The sequence below is a fragment of the Solea senegalensis genome, linkage group LG16, assembly GCF_019176455.1.
Source record: "Solea senegalensis isolate Sse05_10M linkage group LG16, IFAPA_SoseM_1, whole genome shotgun sequence".
Taxonomy (NCBI): domain Eukaryota; kingdom Metazoa; phylum Chordata; class Actinopteri; order Pleuronectiformes; family Soleidae; genus Solea; species Solea senegalensis.
The window spans coordinates 17,942,815-17,957,573 of NC_058036.1; positions in this window are offsets into that span (position 1 = coordinate 17,942,815).

The window sequence follows — 14,759 nt, forward strand, 5'->3', positions numbered from 1 at the left end:
CTCTCTCCTCCCCCCTTTCATTCTTCCCATCACTCTCATTCTCTGTTGCTTCTTCTCCTCCATCACCCCCGAATCCTCCTCTTCCCATCCCTACAACCCTCACCCCCCCATTGCTCTCAGTGGCGAGGCACAGGCTGCCTCTTCAAGGGCAATATCTGTCAAATGATTCCCTTGTGAAATTAAGACAGAGGCCATGAGAGAGAGGAGGAGGAGGAGGAGGAGGAGGAGGAGGGTGTGGGGGAGGTGGAGGCTTGAGGAGTTTCAGGAAGAGATAGGTGGGTGTGTGTGTGAGTGAGAGAGAGGGAGAGGTAGCAGCCTCCTCTCACTCATCTCATCACCAAACTCATTTTCTTCTGACAGTAAAAAATCAAACAAATCATTTTAAAGATAGATTTGGCACCGAGTGACTGTGTTGCCTTTTTATGTGCTTTTAAGGGAAACAAGAGAGACACGGAGAAAATGGCCAACAAAAAAGGAGATTATTTTGTCGACTCACACTGAGCGAGCACATCTTTTTCAGTAACGTACGATTGTGCAGATTTACTGTGAGTTTCTTTTAATCTTGTTTTTACAAAAATGTCCCATTGTAACATTGTTCGGAAGCAAACTGAACAAATTTGATGACACGTCTCCCTGGGAATATTTTAAGGGACTGTTATAGTGATGCCACAGAACATGACATATTAATATATTATCATGATTTCCCTTCTCTTTTTGTTCCGTGTGATGTGTCGCGGTAGTTTCCTGAGTCAGATTCTTTGAGTCATATATACTCAAACATGCATGCAGTAATGTCAGGAGTGTGATCACATGGTCGTCTGTGCTCACAGTCAGCACGGCGCCATCTCCTGTCAGACTCTGCTATTACATGCAGGGAACAATAGCCCTCAGCGTTCACTTAAAAATATATATATATATATATATCACTATATGTTCCACGTCGTGGTGTGTAAAAACACACACTTTTCCCTCTCACTGTCCTCAGATAAAGTTTGAAGTCTTTTACACCTGCTTTACATTCACACGCATAATGAATTGCTTACGTCTAATTATTCAGTATCTCAATTATCAGGGCTGATGGCCTCACGGTGCACCTCGAGAGTTTAAATTTACAGCCCCATTCCATAAATGTCTAAAATGAAATTAACTTTTTACATGGTGTCATCTGTGCCTTTTAAGTGGTGAAATTGGAGTCTCCTCTCCCTCACACACACACATGCACACGCCTCATAATGAGAAGCCATTATTAGGCTGTGATTGGAGCCAGGGTGCCGATATTAAAAGTGGCAGGAGAGGCAATATCACCACAGTGTCTAATACCCTAGTAGATATGTCATATATTTTAAGACAGCTGCTCCGCTATTTATAATTAATAGCAATTTAGTCCCTGCAAAAATTGGAAGACGGCTAACAGAGGGATCTTGTTCTATTAAGTGCAGATTCAGAATCAATGTCAATGTGACATTGTGCTTTTTTTTTTGACTGGGTGGGCCACACTCTCTGCAGGGCTTACTTAAATACCACAAAGCCCATACGTGTGTGTGTGTGTGTGTGTTTTGTATTGAAGATGATTTCCCTTTGATTCGGCGTAAAAATAAGTTCAGTGCAAACACACACACACACACACAGAGAAAAAAAGAAAAAGAAAGAATGAAGTCGTCCTCCAAAGACACATGAATAAAAATAATCTGTCTTTATTCTCATGCCTCACAGTCATAAATCACTCCTTCCCAAATGACAACTGTATACACGGCGTATCGTTGTAGCAAAATGGCTCCGTCTTATAATAGCAACGCGTAGCACACACAGCAATATTATCTGCTGTGGAGCACTGTAGTGCATGTGTCTTAGCGCCGTGCCCCCGAGCGCTAGCCAGATTACACTGGCCCCGGCGACAGTCTTATAATAAGACTCGCCCATTAAATCATATCAGCACTGCTTTTTATAGGCCAACACCGCAGCTACGACACTATGAAACTGCCTGTCACGCTGATGTGTGTGTGTGCGCGTGTGAAGGAGAATGTCTGGGAGAAGGAACGCGTGCATGTTTTACCAAACGTCGCTTGGCGTTTGAGGTGCTCGCCGCCGCCGCAGCAGCAGCGTCTGACAGCGTTTCATCTTCTCCTTTTATTAGATCAGTCTCGCGCCGCTGTCACCTCTCCTTTCCCTGTGCTTACATCACACGCACACGCACACTCACGCACACACGCAGCCGGGGCGACCGTTGGCTCACGAACTCCGCCTCAGTTCCAGCGGGCCGCGTGAGAAGAGGGCATCCAGGACGAGTTGACGCGACAGAATGTTGTGACTGTCATGAATAGTGAATGTGTGTCGCTGGCGTGCTCATAGACGGCGTTAAGATGGTTTTATCCTCATGTGATGTTGCGGCTGATTTGTGACACAGACACAGAATTGGTTCTCTTGGAGGAAAGCCACTCACAAATCATATTTCACAGAATTGGGTCTAAACACACAGCAGGCAGAGTGACTGAGCAGTTAAAGGCCGACGACGGGTTTTTGGCTCGGAAGACCCAAAAGCAAAGTGCTATGTTTACGGGCTTTAGTTCACTCTGATATGACGAGTTACTGTAAAAGTGTTAATTGCAACGCATAGATGTTCTTAATGGGAATCTGTGGGTTCTTTTCCAAACAATAAAACAGGATTTACAGGCCGCGCCAGCATCGGCAGCTCTAGATGAAGTTTTTGTCTTGACAGTCTTCCCCTTGTTGCGCACTGCTGCCGCTGTAAGTACAGTTCTCCGTCTGTAGCCGCCACCGCTGCTTCACAGGCAGCGGCTGTCATGTCACGTTTGTCGCCTGTGACGGATGGCGTCAGCGTGAAAGCGGGGAAGGGTTAAAGAAACAATCCCACAGAAGACACCGCGGCGCTGCTCAGATTTCTTTTTGGGATAAGGCGGATTGACATGTTTTGTTCCTCGCACTTTATTCTCGTACCTTCTGAGGAGCGGTGTGCTGTGCTGCTGCGCGTTTGACGTGGGTTTCTCCGACGCGGCGGTGAAGATAATTCAGAGACTGCGTGCGATCCCTCACAGCTCTGTGATTTGTGTATACCCACAGAAATGTTACCTTTCATCATGTTATCACTTTATCATCGCTCAGTTTGTCACTTCTCTGAAATTAATTTGGAGGATTTTTGTGTCATTGAATGTGCAATATTTGCATCTAAATGGAAATATAACGGTTTAATTGTCTGTAATTGTCAAGATGCTGCACATGAAACTTTGGAAGTTTCCCCGATATTATAAGCAAATGATCCACTGTGTAGGATTTAATTGAAAAATGCTTAATTGCATTGTCATTTTTACTCATTTTAATGATAATGCATCACTCCACACATATGTATCCACTTTCTTTTACAAATATGAAGCTACTGTGCAAAATAGGGCTGTCACTTTATCCAAAAAATCACATCTTAATATTACTCGACACGCTTTTCCCTCTAAGATACCCCCCCCCACACACACACACACACACACACGATGCCATTATCACACGTACTGTTGCTCACGCGAGGCTGAACTTGTGAACTTGTTACCTGTCTGTGATGCCTCCTCCGCCATCTCGCTGGGTTGGAGTTAACGGGTGAGTCAGCAGAATATTTCACTATATGTCACTTTACAGGTGCTTTGATGTCACATTTGCCTGCTCGGGGAAGACGGTTCACTTTCTGCGCGCGTCCTCCGTTTTCACAGCGAAAAAAATCCCAATCTGATTGCGTTTATTCAGGTAAATCTGAGCGGATTTACAAATGTCGGATAGTGAATTACCGCCCCGGTACACAGCGATACACAAAATCCACCAGTAGACAGGAGGAGACACAGATACTGTGAAACATGACGCACAGGCTGAACAAAACAATGTAAAATTCACATGTGGACAAACAAAAACTGGCTGACAGGCAGGGAGACACACACACACACACACACACACAAACTCACACAGCATCCCAAGGCCTCTCCACATCTTGGTTAATCCAAGCCGTCAGTCAGTGCTTCAGGGGCCAGGATGCTGCCGTTTGATTGTAATTGCAAAAACCAGAGGCAGACGAGGGAGAGCCAGAGATGTCAATAGACAGGTGGAGGGACGGAGGAATGGATTCCTCCTGCCTTCCCACAAGAACCCCGCTCAGCACGCTGTGCGACTCTGTGTCAGCAGTTTGTCTTGTGCATAGCTAATGACGGCGGGGTGGGCGCGAGTCCACTGCACTCATTCGATCGCTCCGTCTCTCTATCCTCTGGTCGTCAGCTGAATGCCTGACAAATGAGATTTCGCCTGAGGTGGATGGTGTGCGGATTCAGGCCTCTCTGTCTGTCTGTTTGTAAAGAAAGCTCGCATCCATAAAGGGCCCAGAGGTTTTTCCTCCTCCTCGCCTCCTCGTTCCTTGCGCCGCGTTCCTGCAGCGCTGTCTGCCTTCTAATTTAAGTCGGAGGCCAGAATAACTCACAGGGAACTGTTTTAGTGAGGGCAAGGGCTCAGACGGAGCAACAAGAAATTGGATGGGAAGAGGAAAAAAGACAATAGATGGTTTAAAATGAAATAAAAAATTAAGAAAAAAAACAGCGTCTCCAATTAAGGAGCTTTTTTTGTTTTGTTTTGTTCCTGTGGTCACGGACAGTCGGTCACACTTGTTTTTTTGTTGAGGGTGTGATGAATTGCACCCCTCCACTCATCTGCCTTTGTTGTGGTGAAGTTCTAACCATTTTGTACCTCCTACAATATGTCGCCTGGTGCATTCTCCATGCCTGTTTTACCAACCCGGGACTCTTTTGAAGAGAGGAAAATGTTTTTTTTTGAGAAGTCTCTTTGATGGTGAGCCCAGTGTGTTTCCACCGCTAAAAAGTTTATTTAAATACTTGACGCCGACGCCAGGGCCTGCCCTGAAAGGACTGCTGCCTCCCTGTGTGAGCGACTCGATTCATCTAAAAACAAATTCATGTTATTTATAACCTTTCCTTATTCATGGGAGAACCTTATTACAAGTCTCCTCTGGATCTGGAAAGAACAGAAGATGGTAGAACATACATTAAGTTGTAAAACAAACTCACTCACTTGTGATTCGTGTTGTCATGACTGCACGCCATCATTTTTTTGCATCTCTTTCAGCCGCATCACCCGTTCTAGCGCATCCCAAAGATGTTGAACTCTGGAGGTCACTATCATTCACTGAACTCACCGTCATGTTCATGAAACCATTTTATTTCTGCATGTATATTCTGAGTAAAGGGCTCTGAGTGTGTCTCAAAACTCTTAATTTACAATTATTTTAAAATGTTATGATGAAAATATCGATCAATAATGCAAAAAATAATAATAATTCTAGTCTTGGCTGTTGACTCAGGACAGGTGAGGTCCACAAATGATGCCAAACTGTCACCGAAGCGTCCGGGCTTTGATGAGTCACAGATGTTTCCTTGTTCGCGATTTACAAATGAAACATAGACGTCTGTGTCTGTGTCTCTGTGTGTGTGTGTGTGTGTGTGTGTGAGACCATATCTGACCCCACAGTGTCGGAGGTTCAAACAAAGACCAGACAGCTGTGAGGTGGTGCTGTGCAGGGTTGTAGCTGATGGGCAAAGTCAGAGTTGTGTGTGTTAATTTTGCACAGATCACAAGCAAATCATTCCCAGAATTCCGCCGATCCATGCTATTGATCGTCAGTCAGCTCAGACGGATTACCCGGGCGGACACTCTGACAGTCGGCGTGTCCAGTGGGGACGGAGTTTTGCATCGCACCGGCTAAAACAGACTCTCAAACCCAGACACAGCTCCCCCCCCTGCACCACCACCGCTTCTCCTCTCCCTTCTTTTGATCAGAGTCATTTTGACAGTGATGCATAAGTCTGTGCAGCATGGGGCTGCCTGGCTGGCAGCAAATGTCAGAGATTCCTTGAGAGAAGAGGACTGAGGGATTAAACAGAGGAAGACACTCCCTTTAAAAAAAGGAGTAGAAAGGAAATCAGTGTTTCCTCCCTCTACGGATAAGAGAGAGAGTTGTTTAAGAATGCCGCCACGTTTGTATTTCCTGTCGTCGTCTCTCTCTCTCGTCGTGATTGAGTTTAAACTCTGTTTTTGTCATGAAGGTCCACTTTCCTGCTGTAAAATCCAAAAAAGAAAATCATGGCTATCATCCTTTTGCACTGGCCTCACCTCCCTCCCCGTGCGAGCTCTAACCTCCTCTCACTACTTCTTGTCACCTCCATCAAGGAAAGGTAAACGGCACACACAGTTTATCTCTCCGAAGCTGGTTTTCATTGGACTGGACCGGACTGGACTGGACTGGGTAAAGTGAATACAAAGGCATGAGGGAAAAGAAAGCAGCTGGAGGAACACAAAAGGATGCAGCTGCAGTGGGAGCTAACCTTGCCTGCATTTCTCTGATGTTCCTTTACACACACACACACACACACACATTATTGTCAACCCCTGTCTCTCTTTCATTTGTATTTGTCATGTTCAGAGGACGGCACCAAAGCGTCTGAGGAATCTGAGGTTACAGTGTATTAAAGGGAATAGTTGTTTCACTAAAACGGTCCGCTCTCCTTCCAACTGAAAAATACAGAGGCTGCGCAGCGACTGCACTTCAAAGCTGCACGGGAAAAAAAAAAGACTTCCTATGAAACCACTTTGATCGTCAGCATCCAAAGGGGACAAGCAGGGGATTTTCTCCCTGGTGTCTTGGCACAGCCTTTCTCCCGTTGGCCTGGTCTGTTCATAACATGGGGCTTTGTTGCCGTATAAAAGGAACAGAGTAGCTTCACATATTCAATTCACAGAAGAATTACAGGCGGGCAAAGAATAACATGTTGCCCCAAGAAAGCCACAATTTTTGGACGAGGTGCGGAACTCGTTCCTCCGTGGTGCTTTTATTTTGGAAGGACAGTCACGCTCAGTGTTGATGTTAGGGAGTCTTGAACCCATCAGTGTCGCTCACAGAGCAGCCACGCTGAAGAGGATGTCACCATTCATGCTTTTAAATGGCAAGCAATTAACATTTGATAACATTTGAGAATGAATGGAGCGAAACCCGTCATTCATGTCTCACTTTTTCCGTGAGAGATAATGTTACATAGACATCATTTGTTAGCGGCCACAGCTGATGTGTGCAAATTAGTGAGCAGAGGAGGACGGAGGACATTAGAAGTTGGACTGCTTGTTTGGACGTGTTGGTTTGAAGTGAAGAGGCTGCAGTCATGGTTGCACTGTCTCCCTCACACACACACACACACACAACCTCACACACAACCTCTCTCCTCCAATGGCCCTGTCGGTGTGCCAGGGCGGGTGATTACCAACGCTCTCCCCCAATTATGGGCTGATTATTCCGCCGCGCTCTAATTGACTGGGGAGATATGCAAATGGCTGTCATTTGGGATGATAAAGGATGCGGGTGCTGGATGCCCCCTGCATTATTTAGCCTCGGCTGTACGCAGCGTGAAGGATGTGGCGTGCGCTTTAATTGCTGAGGAGAGAGAGGTTAAGCTGAACGAGCAGCTGAATTAGAAATGAGGAATTTGGGCTCTTTATTTATTTATTTATTTATTTATTTATTTATTTATTTAGTTGCTCGCTCCCCTCTCGCTCTCTCTCACACACACACACACACACACGCACAACTCGGCACAAATACACACTCTGTGTCATGTGTTGGCTCTTCAAGTTTCCCTCTTGGGTGAGAGGAGAGGTGAGGAGGGGTGGGTGGGTTTATGGCAGTATGTCATGCTGGAATGCCATAAATAAAAACATTAGTGGAACTAATACGTGCAGAACAAATGGGGTGAGTGTTTGCGCGCGTGTGTGTGTGTGTGGAGGCGTGAGGGAGGCTGCAGAGTGGTCGGCTTGTGCATTAGAAAGCAGGAGTGTGAAGTACCTCAGCAAAATCAAATAAAATTCAAAGCTCAGACAATAAGTGGGCTTGCTGCTGCGTCTAAAGCTGCCATTTTAAATGGAGTCACATTTAAATACACGCACGTCTGAGCAGAATACCAATAATCTAAGTCCTCGTGGTCACGCGCCCGGATGGATGCCACGGACTTGGTGGCATCTTTGGCTTTAGTACCTACAGGCAGACAAAGAGGTCGTTTTTATTAGCCTCAAATGGATGCTGTCGGTTGTTAGAGATAACTTAACTTATTGTGTGTAAGGGGTGCGGCAGAGTAAGTGAATTTGGTCCGACTGGATAAGAACTCCCGAGCTGCCACAGATTGGCACATTATCAGGGAGAATCGGAGTGAGTCAGCACTAATCCCGCGTGGTTTAGAGACACGCGGCGTCAGATTTTTGGCACCTTTTAGCAGCTTAGGGGGTAATAGTGCCTTCATTGTCCCTTTCAAAGTGGCCTCCTGCTCTATATCTCCACACTCTGAGAGAGAGAGGCTTAAGAGCCGGGTCACTTATCACTCAGGGAGCCCCCTATCTTTCAACAAGCAATAATTGTTAATGCGCTGAGTTACTTTGATTTGTTGCATCTACTGGAGTCAGGTGTCCACTGTCGGGGACACACAAGCATTGTTGCTCTTCAAACGTTATATTTCTGAATGTTTTATCCACTGTTTGCAGAAGTAAACACAAATGACACATCGTGGAAGCAGAATCCTTATTATTGTGTTGTGTATCGTTAAGTTTTTAACTACTCTTATCAATAACTGCTTATAGATCCGCTGCTTAAACAGTTGTTTTATTTCTCATTTTGAACATTTTGGAGTACTAAAACAGAGCTGTTCCATTCCAAAGCAATTATTTTGAAGTATAATGTTATTAAAAAAAAAATTCAATTTTTATTTACAGCACAGCTCTTGTCTCGTCCTCTCTGGTCTGGACCAGCGACGATTCGCTGTAGCTGCTACAATTTCACCAAAATGCTGCAAATGCAAATTCAGTTTGGTCATTCATGTTATTTGTGATTAATTCAATATGTGTATGCTCGGACTCTTTCAATAAATAATTAATGGCACATTTATCTATTTTGTGAGTAACCGTTTTAATGATTTAACCATGAACAGATTGCTAATCTTTTAACTGACTAATGGTTTCTATTAACTCGTGTTTGCATAATTTAACTTGACTCGTCGTGGGTTTTTGCTAGCATAACATACCTGAGGTGGAGGTGAACGACTGGAGCTGAATGTTTGCTAAGATTGCTCGTATGTTCACAAGGAAAAAGTCTCGTGGCACTTGAGGCTTTGGAGCGCTTAACTGTCTCCACTGTGGCTCAGTCGGAGCAGGTCTGGGTCTCTGTGTGAAGCACCTGTATCAAGCGGGCGCTTCTTTAACCCCCTGCTTCGACTCAGGATTGGGGAAAGTGAAAGTCTTAATTTAGTCCCAAACTGTTACCAGAACCATTAACTCCCCCACACTTGATACCTTGATACCACAGTATCTTAAAACGTTGCCCTGAGGCCCTGTTTAATACTGGGTTTCCGTACTTGTCCCTACTGTTGTGTTGTTTGCCACATAATTGCCGGGTCTCTGGTTCTGGTTCTGGCTCTGGTTCCGTTGTGGAGTCTCAGAACCTTGGTGCTTTGTGGGCGAACCAACATTGGGGGAGGGGGCGGCGTTACGGCACTTTTTCTCCATACTTCCTCTCCTTCCCGCTCGTCTTCACAACCCAGAATACCCACTGATGATGTCACAATTCCCGAGGTAGTAGCAACTTTTTGGCCCTGCCGTTGTGAAAGGGTTGTGTCTTACATCTCAGCTGTTGCTGGAAGAAGACCTGTGTCAGTCTTGGACGACTGCAACATTCCGCCCCCAAGTACATGGCACAGCAGAGAGGTCCATGGGTTGGCATGCTAACATATTTGAGTGCCTGCTGAGTGGTAGCCTAAAGCCCATGTGGGTTTTGGCGAGCCGCACTCATACCAAACATTTCTCACGACCATTTTTTGGAACGCTTCCGGGTCGTGCCTACACTCCTCGCTGAAGAATTCACCCAGAGGACCCTCGAGAGGCGGGCAGCAGAGCCTCTGCCCAAGAACTCTTTATCTCCACACACATGCTCTCATACATTCATATATATACACGGATCTAAACCCACTTTGCACACAAACACACACATTATCTGGCAAAGGCATTGCCCGTCAAGGCGTGTTTGCACATTCCTGCGTACAACAAACAACTACAGGCCACCCACACACGCTACTGCTCATAGTGTTCTAACTGTTCTGTGACTACTGCACATTTTGATCAGCATTTCATAGAGAAATGCTTAAATTGTCTCCTTTTTTTTAATCAATTTTCATCATCATCACAAATGATCATCATCATTCCAGCCTCAGTAAACGCACCAGCCAATTGACATCAAAGAAGGGAATAATGGTGGGGGTGTTGTGTTAAATCTCCCTCCACTAAGTCTCTCTCACTCCCGCTCATTTCTCTTCTTCGTTCTGTACGTAATAGCACTTAGTGGAAGGGTATTACGGTTCATGCTCTACATGGGGCATCATGTTAAAAACCCTCTTTCACACATACAAACACAGTTGGCAGTCCATTTGGCTTCATTTGCATGGCATTTCATTTGGATTGCGCCTCAATCGACGGTTTGGGGAAGAGGATAAAAAAAGAAAAACATCTTTTGTGTAATAGCGTTTTCGCCTATTCTCCAACGCGCCATAAAGATTTAAAGCACAGCGGCCGTGGCCGATAAATGAGTGCGGCGCTGCCATGAGCAGACCTCTCCCTCAGGCCTACAAACCATGGCTATTGGAGTTAATTACAGTTTGCATCATCATATTTACTCAGAGAAGAGAAATGGAGAATAAAAGTGGCCTCTGAGCTCACTGAAGTGTTATTTCTGTATATACGGTACCACAGTGAGGTGGAGAACAATCAGCGCTGTGTGAAACATTACAATCCATTTCACTTGATATGTTAAAACAGGGCCTATATGGATGCATACACACTGCCTACTTAATGGAAATGGGGGAAAAAAGAAACCGAGTTCAGACAATAGTGATAAAAATGTAAACTTAAAGACAATTTTTGTCACACTGGCTGTCGAGCAATCTTTTTCCGAACGGCAGTTGCTCAATTTACAGCGCTCGTTTTCTGTGAATATGAATGCCAGAGCGGGAGCTAAAAAAAATGATGCTTCAAGTGTCTGACCTCGTCACTTTAAGTGGGAATCCACCAAAGTTCCAGGCTTTTCAATGCAGAACGACTTCACCTTGTTCTCCCAGCAGGGTTTTTTTGTCTCTGAGCTGCAATAGTAGCACAGAGAGGACAGTTTATTATTCAGAAAGAGATTCATTTCACCAACACACTCACATTTACAGCCACCAATAAATACACACAAATTCCCTGCTCCTGTACCTGCTACTGCGCGCTTGCATGGGATCTGGTGGCCAGTGGAAAGTGCAGCAGGTGGGAGAAGAAGCGTATTCTTTCATTAGAGTTGTAGCAGATAAAATGTCAACCACCTGTCGAGACAGAGCAGAGCAGGGCCTCGGATGAGAGCAGGACCAATCGCCATGGAACAAAGTCACTCTGCTGCGGTTCATCCGTTTTGCAAAGAGCCTGAAGGATGTTCATGTTTCAGGTGATTCCTCTAATGTTAGCTTTAGGTCATAGAGTAAATGCACTGAGCAGCTTTGAGTTTTATGTTGCACAGTTACTTTTTTTGTTGTTGCTCATTTTAACCATAAAAGGACCAGTAACTAAGTTTTTTTTTGTCCATTTTTCGAGAATAACTACCAATATCTGGCAGTTATTTACAATTTACTGTGTTTTATTTTGAAAAACACTGCAGTTGAACAGAAACAAACAGTAGATTTTGCATGTTAAATTTGAAATTGGAACATGCACAGGTGTTCTTCCCACTCTCTCCTCTCTGGCGACAAAGACGCTGATTCTCCGGCTTCCTGAAACGGCACGAGTGAAATTACCGTAATAACCACACGTTGGCTTTAAAGGTGCAACTTCTCAGCGTTCAGAAACCGTTGCCAGCGCGTCATCAGCGATAACCCTAACCCATTTCTGTGTCCTTCTCCAGTGTGATGGGAGAGAACGATATTTCATCCCATTTCATCAGCGTCGTAATATGAACCCTGTTTTAAAAAGATTTTGCTGTTGGATTTTTAAAATGTCACAGAAACAGCTAAGTGGACACATGGCCCTCGGGGTCAAAGGTCCAAAGGTGAAGGCCTGTGAACAGTCTCAGTCCTGCAGGTCTTTTATCTATGTTATCATGTGGACAAATAGACTTCATCATAGATCTGTGATATTATCCCTCTGACTGGCTGATTGATGGAAAGACAGAAAAATGAATCCTCAACACGAGACTGGGAGAAACACAGAGAGAGAGAAGCTAATTTCTCTTGTCGCTCTTCTTTCCTGTGGCCCACAGGAAGCTGTAGCCATTGGCTCCTCCCTGTCTAGACAGTGCGCACACAGGCTCTCTCTCTCTCTCTCTCTAACTCACACACACTTGGTGCCTTCCTCAATAACAACTTTGATTAATTCCCAGTGTGCAGCGAGAGGAGAAAACATCAGCACCGTGGTCGAGGGAAAAGGGGCCCACAGTCTCTTGGATGTGACAGCTCCCTGCTTCACGCTGACGCCTGTACGTTTGCGTGAGTCAGTGAGTGTGAGAGCTGGTCAGGAGTGTGAGTGAGGGATAGAATGGTGTGTGTGTGCGTGCGTGTATATGTGTGTAAGCGCACATGTGGTCTCGTCTGTACCCTCGGCTGCATCAGTGCTCAAGCATGTCTCGCTGTGACAGGCCAGCAGCCTGCGCTCCTGTCACACACACACCAAACGAGAGGGAGAGGGAGCGGCGAGGTGAAAGGTCACGAGTGGCTGCCTCTCCAATGTTGTGTGAAATGTGTAGATGGCAGTCTCGGCCCATTATGTGCATATATGTGACTGTGTGTATGTGTGTTGAGGCGGACAGGGGGCATCTCAAAGTAACTGGTTATTATCACCTCAATATTTTTCTTATTATGACAATTACATGCTCCAGGAGCGAATTAAGCGATACAGGACGCCAAGCGGGAGTGGTTGACAGCTATTTGGAGACTCAATGCACAGAGCAATTTGCAGCCCTGAGCCAAACAAATTGGATTTGGGCCACTTTGGATTGGGGCCCCAGATTGTTGGGCGTTTGGATCCCCTGACTGCATGCTGCCTGGCTGGTTATCTGGCTGGCTGGCTTTGATTCTTTACATATGACTGTGATGCAGACAGTTAGCCAGGTAACACAATGATCCAAAGTGACAAAGTGTACAAGTCCAGGTGTTGATTGCAGGTGCATTGTGTAACGACTTTGTCGGAGTGGTAGTTTCTGCAAATGCAGCCGTAACGAGGGATTTATGAGGTATTTACGATTGACATTTTTACAGTCGAGTGTTGTTAAGCTTCTCACCCCGTTCGTGTTACGCACTGGCGCTACTTTTTTGGTCTTGGGCCACACAGCTGTGCTCAAGTGTATGTATAATCCAAATGTGCCTAACTGCCTCTAAACGAATTACTGGCGCACATTTTCCCACCCCTAAACTACCACTGGAAAAGCTGGCAACAGCTCCCAATTAGGTGAATGCAATTATTCCTAACCATTCTCACAATTAGCCTGTGGGTTAACAACATAGCAGTGCATCCGGCTCGCTCTCTCTGTGTTTTGGGAAAGCCATTCCCATGGTTACGCTGGCGCCGGCTCCGGCTCCTTCCGTGTGAAATGGTACGCACCCCGGGCAGTCAGTCAGTCAGCCGGTCGAAAATAACGCCCAGCCCTATTGGTTGGCAGAGGCGGCGATGTACATCGCTGAGCTCAGAACACCGGGTGACTTGATTGGCTGAGACGGCGAGCGGTGCCACGGTCGAGGGAGAGAGAGTGAATGAGGGGAAGACAGGGGAGGAGGAGGAGGAGGAATGCGAGCGCCCCGTGTGCTCAGCCGTGCGAGGGCAGATAATGCCAGGTGACAGACTGGCAGGCTGGCAGCACGGGTGGGCACTCACAGCAGCATGATGGAAAACAAAAGGCTTTGTGTGTCACAGCTGAGATGGCATTAACCAAAGCAAGCAGCCATGCACATGCCTCACTGACTCAGTTGTCATGGGTGGAAAGATGATGGGGGTGACTGATAAGAAATAACATGTTGCTGGGATAATATGGAAAAAGCACAATTTTTAACACTTTAAATCTCCATGGCCAAGTGGAAAGGGAACTTGGCTTGTCACCGGAGGGTTGCCGGTTTGAGTCCCCACCAGTAGTAGCGGATGGGCAATATAAGATATCCATGATGACATTAGACTGAGTTTCAAAGTAAAAGTGCTTGTTTTGATATAAAATGATGTATACTTCACAATAAAAAACATATTTATGATGCACAAAAACTGAGAACAAGAACAACTGTGATTAAAACAGCTTAAATATATGTTATTTAATGTCACGTGTAATACATTTAATAAAGCAGTAATTACAACCGAATGTCTTAACTATTATTGACACCCCTGTCCTAAGGGATTAATAAATTATAAGAAAAATAAAATAAAAGTTTGTTACGTTGAATTAGTTATTATGTCGTAGATAAAAAAAAACTATGTTATAGATACATAATAACACACATTCAAAAGTACACGTACAAAATGTTTTGACACAGACACATAGACGCTGTCTGTCTGGTTGCTCTGGGCCCAGGTGGCACAGGGTCATCAGGCCTGGCTCTGCAGGTAGGATCAGCTGGTACGGATCCACAATACTTACCCTTTAATCCTAAACAGGCACCAGCTTAAAAAAAAAAACACAG